An 18543-nucleotide genomic window follows, 5' to 3' on the forward strand; every position below is an offset into this window, starting at 1 on the left:
TCCATGTTGATTGCTTACAAGCTGGTGTGCTAGGCACGGAATGGGATCCAACAGGTAAAAATAGGATGGATTCCCTACCTCAAGTAGCTTTTAGTATTTGCTGTATGTAGTTGGCTGCAGAATACAAACTAAAGACTATTGAAGGTAGTTGCTGTATCATTTACCACACTTCAGTGAGCTTCGTGAAGGTACAGATCTTGATTTTTTTACTTATTTTATTCCAGCACCCAGAAGTATCAACTAACACAAAAGTGCTTAATAAATAATTGTATAAATGACGAAGGGATGACTGCCTTTCTCTTGAATACAGTCTCCCTTAATGTACTCTACGAAGTTTTGGTTTTTAAATAATAAAGCAACTGTACTATATGGCTAATTCATGTTTCACTTGTGATTTACTGATTCCCACCTTTTCCCACAAAGCCAAGTCTTCTCACTTATATTTATAGCAGTTTACTTCCTCTAAATTACTCTGTATATCTGTCTATTAAGTTCATCCTGTAATTATCTGCCCATTTCTACAACTTGTCAGGGTTATTAATAATCACTTTGGCTCTTTAAACTCTCTCCAAGATTTCCAGTTCTCAAATCGTGGTGCTCAGAATTTGACTGATACTTGCAACAGTTACAAAGTCCCAAGTTGGTGTTAAAGGTATCTGAATGATCTCATGTACTCCCATCTTTATGAGTTGGTCAAAGAAATATGTATAAACCGTCCGTTCTCTGGTTGAATTAAGAGTTGCACTAACGGTTCTGGAATGGAAGAGTATATTTTACTCTAGAAACACTTGAAGTTCATTACAGAATTTGATGTCAGGGTCAGGCCGCACTCTTGTCTTATCTGTGCATCATTTCAATATTTCTTTAATTGTGAAACCAGAGCAAGTGGAATAACTAGAATAGCGAGTAATACAACTGAAACTTGAAAATATATTCTTTATCTTACCAACTAAATTTGCCAGTATAAGAATAAGCATGAAAAATATTTTTCTGTAGTATTAAAGAGAAGCAGCCAGGCTTCACTAGGACATTCCTTTCTAACAAAGACAAAAAATAACCCCGTGGGAAAAGTATTAACCAGTAACAGTAGCTATTCTGTTCCTAAATGTGTTCGTTTACCCCCTTGTTTTGTTTTGTTTTGTTTTGTTTTTAATTCAAAAATAATGTAACCTAAAATGACAAGGAATTGTGACTGATTCCCACTGGAGCTTCAAAGCTTAAAAGGAGGTAGCCACAGCTAACCCCATTGCCCTTCTTTCCTCCCTGTTTTCTAGAATCACTTTTTAAAATCCACAAATCCAACAACCACTTCCTAACACACTGCAAGGTGTAAAACCTGGTTTGGGAAGGAAAATGAGGAGAGGAAAGGAAAAGGAAACATGAATTCTAATCGATCAGAGCATCGGACATTATGAGATAAACATCTTTAGCTAACTTCATTCACTTCCCAACCCCAAGACCTAGCCTTGTGGCCACTCCAATGCTAGAATTTGAAGTTCAGAGTCCTGCCAAGTTCAATTGAACTGAAAATTATTCCCAGGTGGAACAATCTTGAGAAGCCAGTTCAGTCTAGAGTGTTGGCTGGATGAGGAGATAGAGGTAAGTAAGTGACACAGACTGCTTCCAGAGTAAAAGATTTTGTGTTATAAACTCATGTCTCAAAAAGATGTGAAGAAGTTTAAATCTTCAGTTCTGAAGTAGAGCTGGAAATGAACTGGATTATAATTGAACTTGCCTTTGGACCCACCAACAGACACTTTAGCAAGACATGTCTAATCTCTTCCTTCATGTTCAGGAAGATGACTGAAAACCTTTGGAGTATGAAGGATGTTAAGTTCCCCTTAAATGAAGGATTTAGAAGCATTTCGGCTGCTTTCTAGCTACTATAAAAATCTCATGTGTTCAGATAACATGGGCATTCTTGAAGTGGCACAAGTAACGAATTTCTTATATGCCAATGCTGTAAGGCATAATGCATGGGGAATAAATTTGGTAACTTGGTGAGTCCAAGGAAGGGAGAAATGATCGATGTCTCTTTTATAAATAACCCCCTCTCCTTAAGTGCCCAAGGTTGGAAGAAAATTGTCTACATCCTAGCTTTTGCTGCTATTTATTCCTCCCCTTCTACTTATGTCCATCTATATAGTACTGCACTGTGCCAAGGGGGTCAAAAAGACATATCGAGAAGGATAAGAATGTGGGAATGGATAAGGGGAAAAGTGTTAAGACAAAAGATTTTAGGTGAAGAAAGTGAGTTAGAAGAGTTAAGAGAAACTGTGATGTAATATAAATCTCAAAGACCAATTGATTTCTCTCTAACGTCCCAGAGGTAATATTTGACTTTTTCTCCCCACTATCACTCCCTTCAAAATTCAAGAAATGTGTAGGAAACAAAACTAACAGGCTTAATTTGGCAACGATTCTTTCCTACCCTCCACTTTAAATTCATGACCACAGTTGCTTAATTTTCTTGAACAGGTACTAGGACTCAATTCCTCCCCATGCTGATAACCACAGTGCCTACTCTAACGCCGCTGAGCAACTGTCAGAACCCACACCCCCAAGTGGTTCTGAATTATGGCATTACTGATGCTCCCCCATTGGCAGGTAGCAGGTGGGAAAGGTGTTGGTTTGGACAATAACTGGTAAGGGTGGTGGCACTGGATTTTAGTGTCCTGGGACTAGGATGCTAAATACTCCGCAGGAGGTTGGGCATTTAGCATACCCAACAAAGAATAGTTCAGGATTTGAGATCTATTACCTTAAACCAATATCAAATGGAAGGATGATGGAGTAAACCTGCATTACTCAAAGTGTATCTCTTAAACCAGTGCTGGTCTCAAACGATTTACTAATATTTAGTGAGATACGCATGGACATAGACAACAATTGTTTAGAAATTTTGTAGCAACTTGATACTAATTTATGTCTGTTGAAACTATAAAATAATTGAGCTTCTATTTTGTTATTGTTTTAATTTCAAGGGTTTTGCTTTCTGTTTTTATTTTTGAGATAGGTCTCACTCTGTCACCTAGGCTGGTGTGCAGTGGTGCAATTACCACTCACTGCAGTCTTGACTTCCCAGGCTCTGGTGATCCTCCCACTTTAGCTTCCTGAGTAACTGGGACTACAGACATGTGCCAAACATACCCAGCTAATTTTTTTTTTTTCAACTTTTTTGTAGAGACAGCATTTTGCCATATTGCCCAGGCTGGTCTTGAACTCCTGAGCTCAAGTGATCTGCCTACCTCAGCCTCCCAAACTGCTCAGATTACAGGTGTGAGCCACTGTACCTGGCCTCAAGTTCTTAGTGATTCAATTTTATTGTACATTGACTTCACGAAGGTCTCATAGATTGGAAATTCATCATAGAGAATCTAAGAGTGGATTTCCTGCTGGAGTAGAAAGCAGACTACATACACAATTCTTTCTCAAAAAAAAAGTCCTTCATCCATTTTGACAAGTGCTTAAAATCTTGAATAAAGCTTTGATGTTATAGTCCTGAAATTTTCTATAATACAAGTCTGCATAAGGGTCAGTCATTTTCATTACACTCTCTGTGGCATTCATTTATTCAACAAGTAACTATTAGGTACAGAATTTGTGCTAGGTTTTGGTTGTACAAGTGTCAAATGAAATGAATATAGTTTCCACCATCACTGAGCTGACAGTATCATGAAGAAGACAGGAAAACAGCCAATAAACAAGTAATTCCCAGATGGAAAGGATTATTTATAAAAGCAACCAGAATGCTGAGATAAAGAGCAATGGGATAGTATAGGAAGAGGGAATCTATTTAGAGAAAATGATTCAGGAAGGACTTACAAAGGATGTGACATTTCAACTGGAACCTGGAAGATGAAAAGAAGATAACCATGAAAGAAGCTAGTGAAGAAGAAACAGTATGTATGATATATTTAAGAAATTGAAAGAAGGCTCTCATGGCAATGAGGAGAGTAGTATGAATAAGGAGAGAGAGGAAAATAGGATCCAGTCTATGCAACAGCCTATGGACGAAAGTAAGGTCCTTGGATTTTAGTCAAAGTGAAGTAGCAATTCATTGGAGGGTTTTAAGTCAGGGAGTTGTGCGGTCTGGCTTATGTTTAACAGATCACTCTGGCTGTTACATGGAGAGTGAGTTGCAAGAGATTACCAAAGCAAGCAGAGAAATTAGTTAGAAGGGTATTACAGTAAGTCACACATGAAACGATAATATTGTAAACTAATACAGAAAGAAGTAGGCAGATTTAAGATATGTTCTGGAAGATATGCTGATGGATTGGATGACTCCTGCTTTTTTTCTTGAGCAGATGAGTAGAGGTTATGTCATTTATTGAGATGGGGAAGATTTAAAAGGAAGAGATATTATAGGGCAGAAACTGGAAAGATGAATAGTGAAAATACTCAGTTTTTAAAATATTATATTTAAGATGCCTGTGAGACACTCAAATGGAGATAGATGTAACATAAGCAAGTGGATCTACGTGACTGAAGTTTGGAGCAACATGCAATGCTACAGATATAAATCTGGGAGTTGTCGCCATACAAATGGTATTTAAGGCCATAGAAATGAATAAGAGTATCTAAATAGGGAGTAGAGAGAGAGAAGAAGAAATGTAGCAATCAAGTGGAGGATTAAAAGCCAGGAAAGGGAATAAAGAAGTGGTGGACAGAGATGAAACAAAAACCAGGGGCGACGGATGTCACATGTGGGAGTCTTTTACAAAAGGAAGATAGGGACAGTGTTGAATCCAATGGAGGCATACAGCAAAATGAAAAACAAAAACGTAAGCCATTGGATGTGGCATCATGGAAGGAATTAATGTCCTTGACGGTAGTGTCAGCAAAAGCTAGATGGAAATATTTGAAGTTAATGGTAAATGAAAATTGAGAAACATCAAAAATAACAAAGCCTTGTTGGGCACAGTGGCTCATGCCTGTAATCCCAGCACTTCAGTAGCCCAAGATGGACAGATCACCTGAAGTTGGGAGTTCAAGCCCAGCCTGACCAACACGGCGAAAACCCGTCTCTACTAAAAATACAAAAATTAGCCAGGCGTGGCAGTGCGTGCCTGTAGTCCCAGCTACTCAGGAGGCTGAGACACAAGAATTGCTTGAACCTGGGAGGTGGAGGCTGCAGAGACCTGAGATCGTACCACTGCACTCCAGCCCGGGGGATAGTGTAAGACTCAGTCTCAAAAATAAATAAATAAATGCATACATAAATAAAAACAAAATACAAAAAGAACAAAGCCTTAAAGACGTTTGGCTATTTTTTAAAAATCAAATACATAGGGTGGTGGCTAAAGGGAAATGCACAATCAAGAGAGGATTTTATTTTGTTTCTCTTTTTAGAGGAGACATCATAAATTACATATGTAAACTCATAGGTATGGTGCCATATGAGGAAAGATTGAAAATGCTGAAGAAAGGAAAACTGAATGGGCAAAATGCTCGTGAAGGCAAGAAAGGACAAGCTTCAGAACATGAGAGTTAGTTTGGCCTTTGAGAAGAGAGTGGCTGTTCTCTTCCTCTTTCTCTTCTTCCTCCTCCTCCTCCTCCTCTTCTTCCTCTTCCTTTTGAGGCAGGAAGCAGATGAGTTTACTGAACTGAACACCGGAGAATGATGGCAATCCCAGCTGAGGGATCTTCTTTTCTCTGAAATATAAAGCAAGCTTAAAGTAAAAGGGGCATGATGAAAAGCTACAAAAGAGTCCTGAGACTAGAGAGAGAGGGATTATAGTGGAGTTGCCAGGGTTGAGTGCTCATTTGAGATTGGTGACTCCAGTCTACCCAGCTGTGTGATTATTTTCTGCAACGTAGAGGTGTTGGCAGGCATGGAGAAGGCAGATGATTGAGTTCTTACATGGCTGGATTTATTAAGTAAGTGATTTTGAGAAAGTGAGGAGTAATGAAATTATGGGAATTATATGGGAGCTGTTGGAACAATGACTCACAGAATATGAGTTGGACAAAAAGGACAGTCTAGAAGAGGCTACATGAATAGAAAGAATTGATAGGAGAATGAATTAGATCAGGGGTCCCCAACTCCCAGATCACAGACCTGTACTGGTCTGTGGCCTGTTAGGAACCATGCCATGCAGCAGGAGGTGAGCAGCAGTCCAGCAAGCATTATCACCTGCACTTCACCTCCAGAGATCAGCAGCAGCATTAGATTCTCGCGAGCCCTATTGTGAACTACATATGCAAGGAATCTAAATTGTGCACTCCTAATGAGACTCTAATGCCTGATAACCTGAGTGGAACAGTTTCATCCTGAAATTATCCAATCCTGCTATGGAAAAATTGTTTTCCACAAAACCGGTCCCTGATGTCAAAAAGGTTGGGGACCGCTGGATTAGAGGACTCATACCATTAGGAGGATCCATTGCTTCTTGGCAGATATTTAAGCAAGTGAGCTAGAAGGATAGGAGCTATGGCCAGAGACTAGAAATTAGCAAGGTTTTGGAGAGGAATTGTGTCTGGTAATGATAATGGCCAGGGAATTACCACAGCAGTGATAGAAAAAATGGTCATTGGTGATGAGGTGGTCCAAGAATTGGGATGTCAAAGCATCCAGGGTGTTGGATGAGTCAATCTGTGCTGAGAGAAAATTATCATAACATTTTAGGAATAATTATTATTTAATTCTCTATTTCTAAAGAATTATAAATAAGAAAAGAAAAATAATAGGTGTAAGTTTAATATTATTTGGTGTGAATGTAAATTTTTGCACTTTGGCGACAGAGAATAATATAGAGTACTTTTTACAGTTTTTTTTTTAAAGCCTGTAAAGAAAAGAATGACTGTTTTTCTTTTTATTTTTTTAATTTTTGTTTTCTTAGGCTTAACTACACTGGATTCTCCCACCTGTTTAAGAATGCAAATTAAACAAAACACTTAACTGCACTTTATTGTGCTTCATTTTAACTTAAATCAGAATAATTTTAATCAAAGCCATACTGAAGCTTTAGGAGAAACTAAATTGTAGGAATGTTTGCAGTGATTTTAACTGGTCAAAATACATCGTGTGCATTTCTTTATATTCAAAAGCAGTTATTATTAGCTACTCCTGAAATTAAGTAGTAATTTTATCCTATTTTCCAATGAACAAATACAAAGGTTAAATGGCTTGCCCAGGGGCACAAATTGAATCAGTAGTAGAAATGGGATTATAACTCCAAACTACTAACTCAAAGCTTAGTCCAATGAGCCATGCTGTTTCTCAAGTAGTAAGCATATTAATTGTTCCTTCAAGCAGGAAACAGAACTCTAAATGGAGCATGTCCCATCCAGAAGGCCTATGCAACACAGTAAAAAGACCTACTTCTTTTACTTAGTTAAAACAAACAGACAACAACAACAACAACAAAAAACAAATAAAACCACCCCCCCGGCCACAGAACTGTTAAATATGCCTTTTTGTTAAAGAGGAAATAATTGGTATCAATTCGAAAAATTATACAAAATAACCGTTACAAAAAAGCACTAAATTTTATAGTTATAAAACCAAAAGAATTTCTGATACTGTTTTTCAGTGCTGTCATTAGACCTGGGTTACACAGAATGGTGAATTTGCTGTATCAGATAAACACCAAGATAATTCAGGCATCCAATTTACCCTTTGTTATTTAGGCTAATCATAGAAAAATAGCAATTGTACAAATTTTATTTAATATTTGAATAAATATCTTCCTGACTCATTTTTCTTATTTCAAGTCCACCCAGGTACATAATTGTTTTTCAGTCAATTTTGACTCTGTAATTTTAAAACCACAAATGAGAAGATTATTGAAAGTAGATTCTTTTTAAATTGCAAATTAAAAGTAAATAATTCTATTTCCGCTTCTGGCTATGATAGAATACTTTATATTACATTAACTCTCTATTATGAACAACTATTTTAAAATAATTTATTCAACAACTATTTGAAGCCACTAGAGAGGAAGTAATGAAGACAGTACTCGGGGGACAAAGAACCCAGAGAGGATTTGAATTGAGCCCCGCATTCACCTAAGCTTTTCACTTTGGTACTTGCAGATTCACAGCATAAGTAAGAGACGCTAAGAAGAAAGTAGCAGTCTGGGCTTACGTAGTTTCATTGGGTTGGGGAGAAAGATGTTGGAGTTTGAGGTGCCAAAGTGATTAGGACTTGATTAGGTCCAGGAGTTGAGAAAACCAAAAGGGAGGGAGTCCAAAATTCTGTGCAATATCCCTTCAAGGCAGCTGCTGACTCCTCAACTATGAAGGGTGAAATGTAGAAAAATTAAGGATAAAGAAGCAAGCTGGAGGTTAGAGAGTTTAGCCAAGATTTTGGCAATTTTGGAGACCTTAGGAACCAGAGATGGGAATTTGGGGACCACCAAGGAGGGAGAGCCAAGTGAAATACCTCAGGATGTCAGATGAGAACTCAAGAAGATGATTCTTTGCAAAGTAAAGGCTAAACTTTAAGATTTAGGACAAACTGGAAGTTGATGAGTCCTCTAAAATCTGAAATCCAAATCTAAATTGATATGAAAGTCCATGCATTATATGACTGATGGAGTAAGTTAAATTCTTTCTGGAAAAAGATAACTTAATGGAGAGTTTTTGCAATTTTTCACAATGCCCAGCATTCATTAAAAACTTACCAACCACATAAAACATAGGGCCAAATGGAAATGTTGTAACCAAAATTAGAAGAATTATAATACATTAAAATATGGGTATGTAGTATATTAAGCACAGCAGGAAAAACAATAGTGAATTGAGAGGAAGGATGTAGTAAATATTCAGATTTAAGGATAGAGAGTAAAAAGGATGGAAAATACAGAAGAGATCATAAGAGATATATAGGACAATTTAAGTTCTGATGTATCTGTAATTGGAATCCCAGAAGGATAGAACATTAATTGAACAAAAGCAACATTTGAAAAGCTGTTGGCAACTAATTTTACAAAACTAATAAAGAAATCTAGTCATGAATTTGAGAAGCTCCACAATCTGCATTCGGGAAAATTTGTTTATAAATATACCTAGAACATTGTATTCAAACATCTGAAAAGCAATGGTAAAAATGAAATACTGACAATAGAGAATAAATACACATTACTTTCAAAGGAGTAAAAATAAGACTTAGTGCTGACTTTCCAACGGAAACTATGGAAACAATGGAATGACATCTTCAAAGTTCTGAAAGAATACAATTGCCAAGCAAGAATTCTATAATCATAAAAATATCCATCAAAAAGGAATGTTAAATAAGTATATTTTCAGACAAACAAAATTGGAGCAAGTCTGTTGCTAGTAGACTCACACTAAAAGAGAATGTAAGGATTTTTTTCATTTTTATTTTCGTTTCCTTTTTTTTTCTAGTTTCTAGACCTAAGCTTAATTTTTCATATTTAAACATGGAACTGCAGAAAAAATTAATAACACAGGGAAGGGTAAATATATGAGTAAATCTGAATATAAACAATAGCAGTAATATATTATAGGTTTTAAAAATAGATGTAAGATTAAAATACATTACAGCAATTGCACAAAAAGTAAAAAGAGAGTGTTTTAGTCTAGGCTGCTATTACAAAATATCGTAGATTGTGTGGTTTAAACAACAAGCATTTATTTCTCGAAGTTCTGGAGGCTGGGAAGTCCAAGATCAAGGTGCCAAAAGATTCAGTTCCTGGTGAGGGCCCTCTTCCTGGCTTGCAGCCAGCCAGCCACCTTCTGGCTCTGTCTTTGCATGGGAAGAGAGAGAGAGAGAGAATGCATGAGTGCACAAGTGAGCAAGGACTCTGATCTCTTTATCTTCTTATTAGGGCACTAATTCTATCACAGGGCTCATCCCGAAGCACCCACCTCCAAATACTATTATGCTAGGGATTAGGGATTCAATACACAAATTTCATTATGGACATTCCACTCATAACAAGAGCATTTGTAAGGTCCTTGCGTTATTCAAGGAGTAATAAATGTACTAACTTAAGGTAGTCTGTAACAAGTGAGGATTAATATTGAAATCTATTATTTTAGGGTAACCAATAAAATAATAAATATATAACTAACACTCTAGTAGAGTAAATGGAATAATAAACCTTTGATTAACCTAATAGAAAGAAAAACAGAAAACAGCAAAATAGAGAAAATAGTAAGATGGTAATATAAATCCCGATATGTAAATAATTGCATTAAACTAGTGGTATTAATACTCCAATTAAATGACAAAGATGGTCAGAGTAAATAAGAAAAATAATACCCAACAATATGCTGCTTATAAGATATACATTTTAAATATAAGGACTCTTGAAGGTTGAAAGTAATAGTATGAAAGACATAACATAAAAATATAACCAAAGAAAATGGTTCAGCTGTACTCATATCAGGCAAAGCAGATTCTAAAGCAAAAGGTATTAGTAGAGAAAATAATAGTTTCATAATGATAAAGGGATCAATAGAATTTTAAACTTAAATTTAAAGATAATAATATAGCCTTAAAATACAGGAAGAAAGACATTACAGAAATAAAATATTGAATAGACAAATTAGAGAACTATAGTTGAAGATCTTTTTAATAACTATTTTAGTAGTTATGGTGAAGAACACTATACCTAACAACTGCAGAATGTAAGCATATTGCTAATTCTCATGGAACATTGTTAAAAATCAACTATATATACTTGGAGCAAGTAACAGTAGATTTCAAATCACTTAAATTACACAGAGTATATTCTCTGACCTCAATAGATTTAAGCTAAAAACTATTAAACTATTAACAGAAGAGTAAGCAAATATCCCCATTGTTAGGAAATTTTCAATACATTTTTTAATTACTTATGGACCAAAGTGAAGATTGCAATGGAAATTAGAAAACATTTGAATTCTGCTAGCAAAAATGTGACATCCCAAAACTAGTGCTTACAGCTAAAATGCATAGCAGGAAATGTATAGTCATAAGTGCATTTAGTAAAGAATAAATGCTGAAAATCATGCTCAGATTCCATTTCGAGATTCTAAAAAAAGAGCAGCAAAGTAAATGCAAGAAAACAAAAGGAAGTAAATGATAAAGTTAAAAACAGGAATCAATAAAATATAAAATAGAGAAAATATTTAAAGCTTGGTTGTTTGAAATGATTAATAAAATTGGCAATCTCCTAGCAAGTCTAATCAAGAAAAAATTAATATTAGTGGTATTATAAATTAAAAGGTGACATCACCCTATAGATATTTTAAAGGCTAGAGAATATTATCACATGAACTGCTAATAAACTTGAATATTCCGATGAAATTGCAAAATTCCTCAAAAAAGAAAACTTAGAAAAATGGACACAGGATGACTAGACAATCTAAATCATCCTATATCTATTAAATAAATAAAACATTTAATAAGAAACTTTTCACAGTCCGTTTCTCTCTCACACACACACATACACACACACACACACTCCAAGTGTACATGATTTCACCTGTGAATTCTTCCAAATAGTACAGGAAAAAATAACACTATTATTACATAAACTCTTCCAGAGAATTTAACCTTGATACCAAAATCTAACAAAGACATTACAAGAAAGAAAAATCACAGGAAAATAACTTTTGTGGAGAGACAGAAAAATCCTATAGAAAAATTTGTAAATAAAATCCAGTGATACATTAATGAAGCAATGTGTCACAATCAAATTGTGTTTATTCTAAAAATAAATGGCTAATTTCACATCAAAAAATGTAATTAACAGTATTAACATAATGAACAAGAAAAGCCCCTTGATTTCAATAGATATGTTTCAATAGATCCAGAAAAATTATTAAATGCAATTCAACACCTGATTGTAACTTAAAAATATAATTATTAAACTAGGACTAGAAGGGAACTTTCTTCATCTGACAAACACTATCTGCAAAACAAACAAAAACAAAATAAAACTGTAGCTAACATCAGACTTAATGATGATATATTGAGAGTTTTCACTCTTAAATTGGGAAGGAAAGCTTATGCCTGCTATCATTGCTTTTATTCAACACTATGCTGGATGTGTTAGTATTATAATAAATAAGGATTAGAAAGGAAGAAATAAGACTGTTCTCACTATTTACAAATGCCGTAATTGTAAAGTAGGAAATCCAAAAGAATTACAAATAAACCGCTAGAATTACAAAGTGAATTTAGCAGTCTCTTGATAAAAAGTCAATTTGCAATTGTTTATCAACATACTAGCAACAATTAGAAAATGAAAGTTTAAAGAACACCAATTTCAGAAGCATCTAAAAATACGTTACCTAGGACTAAAACTAATGCAAGATATAAAATACCTCTACACAGAAAGCTACAAAATATCACTGAATGAAATGAGAGAGGATCTAAATAAATAAAGGCATACCATGTTCATGAAATAATGTTATAAAGATTTCAATTCCCTTTCATTCATCTCTAGATTCAATGCATTGCTAATCAAAAGCACAACAGGTTGTGCTTTTGTTTTTAGTTTGGTGGCAATTGGATAAAGTGATGCTAGAATTTAGAAAAATTGATACAAATAGGCAAGCTAATTTTAAAATATGAAATCACAAATTAGAGTCTGAAATGCTCAAAAAAATCTTGAAGAGCAAAGAGGGCTCCCATCCAGATGTTAAGACTTATTGTAAAGCTGCAGTAATTAAAACAGTGTGGTAATGGCTCAAGAATAAAAAAAAAAAAAACTGAAGGAACCAATCAGACAGTCCAGAAACATATCCACATGTGTACAGTCACCTGTTTTACAACAAAAGTGCCATTGCAATGTAGTGAAGAAATGTTGGTATGTTCTATAAATAGTTGAATAAACCGGACATTCTTATAGATAAAAATGAGACTTGTCCCCTACTTCACATCATACATAAAAATCATATTCTATTTCTGATATATATTCATGAGCCTAGGGTTGGTGAAGATTTCTTAAAGATAACCAAAACAAAACACAAGACCACCTAAGCATAAAAAACGATGAAAGCTTGAATTTTAATAAAATGAAAAACTTCTGTGATCAAAGACACTGTTTAAAGAGAGTACATAAAGAATTCCTCAGACTAATTTTTTAAAACAGGCAAAATTCTTGAACCAGCAATTCACAAAAGAAGATAGGCAAATATCTCATAAACATATGAAAAAGTAATATCATTAGTAAGGAGTGAAAATGCTCGCTGAAACCACAATGAGATATTAATGCATATCCACCATAATAGCTGAAAATTTTATTTTAACGACCATTCAATTGTTGGCAAGAAGGTAGATCAATTGAAATTATCATATGTTGCTCGCAAAAACATAAATTGATACATGCATTTTTGAAAGCTGCTTCACTTTCTACTAACATGTCTACTATAGTTGTTTAACTTATGACCCAGCAAATACAATTTTAGCTCTATGTCCAAGATAAGTGCATACATATGTGCATGAAAAGTACAAAAGTGTCCATAAAGGTTTATCTATAATAGCCAAATTCTAAAAACAACCATAAACAGTAGGATGAATAAATACAATGATACATATATAACAGTTTTCTATATGTGATTATAAAACAACTTTATTTAGATATAATTTACAACTCATAAAATTCACTTTTGTAGTATTCAGTTCAGTGGTTTTTAGTTTGTTCAGAGTTGTGGAGTTATCCTTATTATCTAATTTTATAACATTTTCATTACCACAAAAAGAAGCACTATGCTCATTAGCAGTCACTCCTAACTTCCCCTACATCCCTTAGCAACCATTAATTTATGTTCTGTCTCTGTGGATTTGTCTATTCTAGACATTTCATATACAAAGAATCATATAATACGTAGTATTTTTTGACTGGCTACTTTTATGTAGCATAATGCATATATCAGTAATTAACATATCAGTAATTAATGTTTTTAATGCTGAAGATTATTCCACTGTATGTGTAGTATAAATATTATTTGTTTATTCATCAGATGATGGATATTTGGGTTGTTTCCACCTTTTGGCTACTAGGAATAATGCTATATGAACATATATGTTCAAGTTTTTGTGTGAGTATTTATTTTCATTTCTCTTGGGTATGAACCTAAGAGTAGAATTGCTGAGTCATTTGGTAACTATTTGATAACTATAGTTAACATTTTGAGGAACTGCCAAGCTATTTTCCAAAGGGGCTGCACCATTTTACAATCCTATCAGCAGCATATGAGGGTTCCAATTTATCCACCTCCTTAACAACATTTGCTATTTTCTATCTTTTTTTTTTTTTTGCCATCCTAGTTGGTGTGGAGTGACAGTTCATTGTGGCTTTGATTTGCATTTCCCTAATGATTAATGATGTCGAGCATCTTTTCTTGAACTTATTGGCCATTTGAATATCTTCTTTGGAAAATGGCTTTTCAAATAATTTCCCTATTTTTAAATCGGGTTATTTGTCCTTCTATTATTGAGTTATAAGTGTTGTAATAAGCCAGGCACGGTGGCTCATGCCTGTAATCCCAGCACTTTGGGAGGCTGAGGTGGGCAGATCACGAGGTCAGGAGAGAGACCATCCTGGATAACATGGTGAAACCCCATCTCTAGTAAAAATACAAAAAATTAGCCGGGCATGGTGGTGGGCACCTGTAATCCCAGCTACTTGGGAGGCTGAGGCAGGAGAATAACCTGAACCCAGGAGTCAGAGCTTGTAGTGAACCGAGATCACCCCACTGCACTCCAGCCTGGGTGACAGAGCCAGACTCCGTCTCAAAAAAAAAAAAAAAGAGTTGTAATCCCATATATATATGGTTTAAAAATATTTTTTCTGTAGGCTGTCACTTTCAGTTTCTTCGTGGAGTTCCTTTGAAGTACTTAGGGTTTTAAATTTTTTTTTTTTTTGAGACAGAGTCTTGCTCTGTCACTGAGGCTGGAGTGCATTGGCACAATCTTGGCTCGCTGTTCAAATGATCCTGCCTGCCGAGTTCGAGTGATTCTCCTGCCTCAGGACCTCAGGTATCTGGGATCACAGGTGTGTGCCACCACTCCCAGCTAATTTTTGCATTTTTAATAGAGACGGCGTTCACCACGTTGGCCAGGCTGGTCTTAAACTCCTGACCTCAAGTGATCTGCCTGCCTCGGCCTCCCAAAGTGCTGGGAATACAGGCATGAGCCACTGTGCACGGCTAGGGTTTTAATTTTGATAAAATTCATTTCATCAATTTTTTTCTAACTCAGTGTTTTCTACTAAGAATTTTATAATTTTACATTTACATTTAGGTCTCTGCTGCATTTTGAATTAATTGTTCTGTATGGTATGAGGTGGGGGCCCAACTTCATACTTTTGCATGTGGGTATCTAGTGGTCTCAAAGCTGCTGAAAAGACTGAGCTTTCCTTATTGAGTTGTCTTGGCAACCTTGTTAAAATCAATTGAAGATGGTGTAATGGTTTACTTCTAGATTCCCAATAACTCAATGCCTATACCACACCTTTTTTGTCATTGTAGCTTTGTAATAAGTTTTCAAATCAGGAAGTATTAGCCTCCAAGTAGGTTCCTGTTTTTTAAGATCATTTTGGCAGTTTGGAGTCCTTTGCATTTTCTTGTGAGTTTTGTTGTTGTTGTTATTGTTTTTGAGACAGAGTCTTGCTCTCTCCTCCAGGCTGGAGTGCAGTGGCATGATCTTGGCTAACTGCAGCCTCTGCCTCCTGGGTTCAAGCTATTCTCCTGCCTCAGCCTCCCAAGTAGCTGGAATTAGAGGTGTGCACCACCACACCTGGCTAATTTTTGTGTTTTTAGTAGAGGCAGGATTTCACCAAATTGGCCAGGCTGGTCTTGAACTCCTGACCTCAGGTGATCCACCTGCTTTGGCCTCCCAAAGTGCTGTTACAGACATGAGCCATCACACCCGGCCTCCTTGTGAGTTTTAAGATAAAGTTATTAATTTCTGCAGAAAAGCTAGCTGGGGTTTGGATAAAAACTATATTCAATCTGTGAATCAATTTGGTAATATTGCCATTTTAACAATTTGTTTTTTGAGACACAGTCTCACTCTGTTGCCCAGGCTAGAGTGCAGTGGCACCATCTCAGCTCACTGCAACCTCCACCTCCTGGGTTCAAGTGATTCTTGTGCCTCAGTCTCCCTAGTAGCTGGGATTACAGAGGTGTGCCACCATACCTGGCTAATTTTTGTATTTCTAGTAGAAACGGGGTTTCCATGTTGTTCAGGCTGTTCTCGAACTCCCAACCTCAGGTGATCTGCCCGCCTCGGCCTCTCAAAGTGCTGGGATTACAGGCATGAGCCACTGTGCCTGGCATTTTAACAATATTAAGTCTTCCAATCAATGAGCATGACATGTCTTTCCATTTATTTAGGTTTTCTTTCCTTTTCTTTTCTTTCTTTTTTTTTTTTTTTTGAGACAGAGTCTCACTTTGTCACCCAGGCTGGAATGCAGTGGCGCAATCTCAGCTCACTGCAACCTCCGCCTCCCAGGTTCAAGCAATTCTCCTGCCTCAGCCTCCCGAGTAGCTGGGATTACAGATGCGTGCCACCATGCCCGGCTAATTTTTGTGTTTTTAGTAGAGATGGGGTTTCACCATGTTGGTCATACTGGTCTTGAACCCCTGACTTCAGGTGATCTACCTGCCTTGGCCTCCCAAAGTGCTGGGATTACAGGCATGAGCCACCGAGTCCAACTGCTTTCGTTTCTTTAAACAATGTTTTGTAGTTTTTAGCACTGCACTTCTTTTGTTAAATTTATTTCTAAGTATTTATTCTTTTTATGCTATTGTAAATAGAATTGTCTTTTTGAATTCATTTTTAGAAATTTCATTACTAGTGTATAAAGATACAATTGACTTTATTAATCTTGTATCATGTAATCTTTCTAAATGTATGTATTAGTGCACATTCACATGCCTTAGGATATTCTATATAAATAATAAGATCATGCCCTTGGCAACTATGAATAGTTTTACTTCTTCCTTAGCAAAGTGAATGTCTTTTATTCTTTTTTTCTCTAATTGCTGTGGCTAGAACTTTCAATACAATGTCGAACAGAAGTGGCAAGAGAGGGTATCTTTGTCTCATTCCTGACAGTGGGGAAGCATTTAGTCTTTCACCTTTATGAATGGTGGTAACTGTACATTTTGTAGATACTCTAAATCAGGTTTAGAAAATCTATGCCTAGCCATTTGAGTGTTTTTAAACAGAGGAGTGTTGTATCTTATCAAATGCTTTTATTTTTTTGTATCTATTAAGATGATAATATGATTTTTATTCTTTATTCTTTTAATATGATGTAACACATTGATTGATTTTTGAATGTTAAGCAAACCTTGCATTCCTGAGTTAAATCTTATTTTGTCATGGCGTATAATCATTTTTATATGTAACTAGACTTGCTTTCCTAGTATTTTGTTGAGAACATTTTGCATCTATATTTTTAAGGAATATTGGCCTGTGGTTTTCTTTTCTTGCGATGACTGGTTTGGTATCAGGTTAATACTGGCCTCACAGAACGACTTGAGAAGATTTCCTTTTTTCTTTTTTCTAACTTTTTAAGAGCTTGTAGAGATTGTTATTTTTTTTTCTAAACATTTGGTAATTTTCACCAGTGAAGTCACATGGGCCTGAACTTTTCTTTTTGCAAATGATTAATTAAAGCTCTTTACTTTTTATAGGTCAATTCAGATTTTCTATTTCTCTTTAAGTTAGCTTTAATAGTTTGTCTTTCTAGCAATTTGTCCATTTCATCTTGTTTATTTAATTTGTTGCCATACAGTGTTTATAATGTATTTTTATAATCTTTTATATTTCTGTAAGATTGTAGTAATGGTCCATTTTTCCTTTATGATTTTTGTAATTTGAACCTTCTATTTCCAGTGTTTTTTGGCGCGGGGCAGAGAGGGTCAGTATAGCTAAAGGATTACCAATTGTGTTGATATTTTCAAAGAACCAACTTTTGGTTTTGTTTTTTCTGGATTTTTCTGTTATCTATTTTATTTGTCCCCTTGGCTAATATTTCTTTTTTTTTTTTTTTTTTGAGACAGAGTCTTGCTCTGTCGCCCAGGCTGGAGTGCAGTGGCGCGATCTCGGCTCACTGCAAGCTCCGCCTCCCGGGTTCACGCCATTCTCCTGCCTCAGCCTCCTGAGTAGCTGGGACTACAGGCGCCCGCCACCGTGCCCGGCTAATTTTTTGTATTTTTAGTAGAGACGGGGTTTCACCATGGTCTCGATCTCCTGACCTTGTGATCCGCCCGTCTCGGCCTCCCAAAGTGCTGGGATTACAGGCGTGAGCCACCGCGCCCGGCCCTTGGCTAATATTTCTTAATTTCTTTCTGCTTGTTTTAACTTGCTGTTCTTTTTCTAGTTTCTTAACATGGAAGTTTAGATTACTCATTTGAGGTCTTTCTTCTTTTTAAATATAGATAATTATACAATTCTCTCTGAGTACTGTTTTTACTTCATGACTTACATTTTTGGTATATTTCTTCAATTGTTTCTATTAATTTTAAATTTCTTGTATTATGGTTGGAGAACATAATTTGTATGATTTCAGTCTTTTAAAATGTATTGAGGCTTGTTTTATGGCCTAACACACAGTCTGTCTTGGA

Source organism: Trachypithecus francoisi, unplaced genomic scaffold, assembly GCF_009764315.1.
Source record: "Trachypithecus francoisi isolate TF-2019V2 unplaced genomic scaffold, Tfra_2.0 Lachesis_group13, whole genome shotgun sequence".
Lineage (NCBI taxonomy): Eukaryota > Metazoa > Chordata > Mammalia > Primates > Cercopithecidae > Trachypithecus > Trachypithecus francoisi.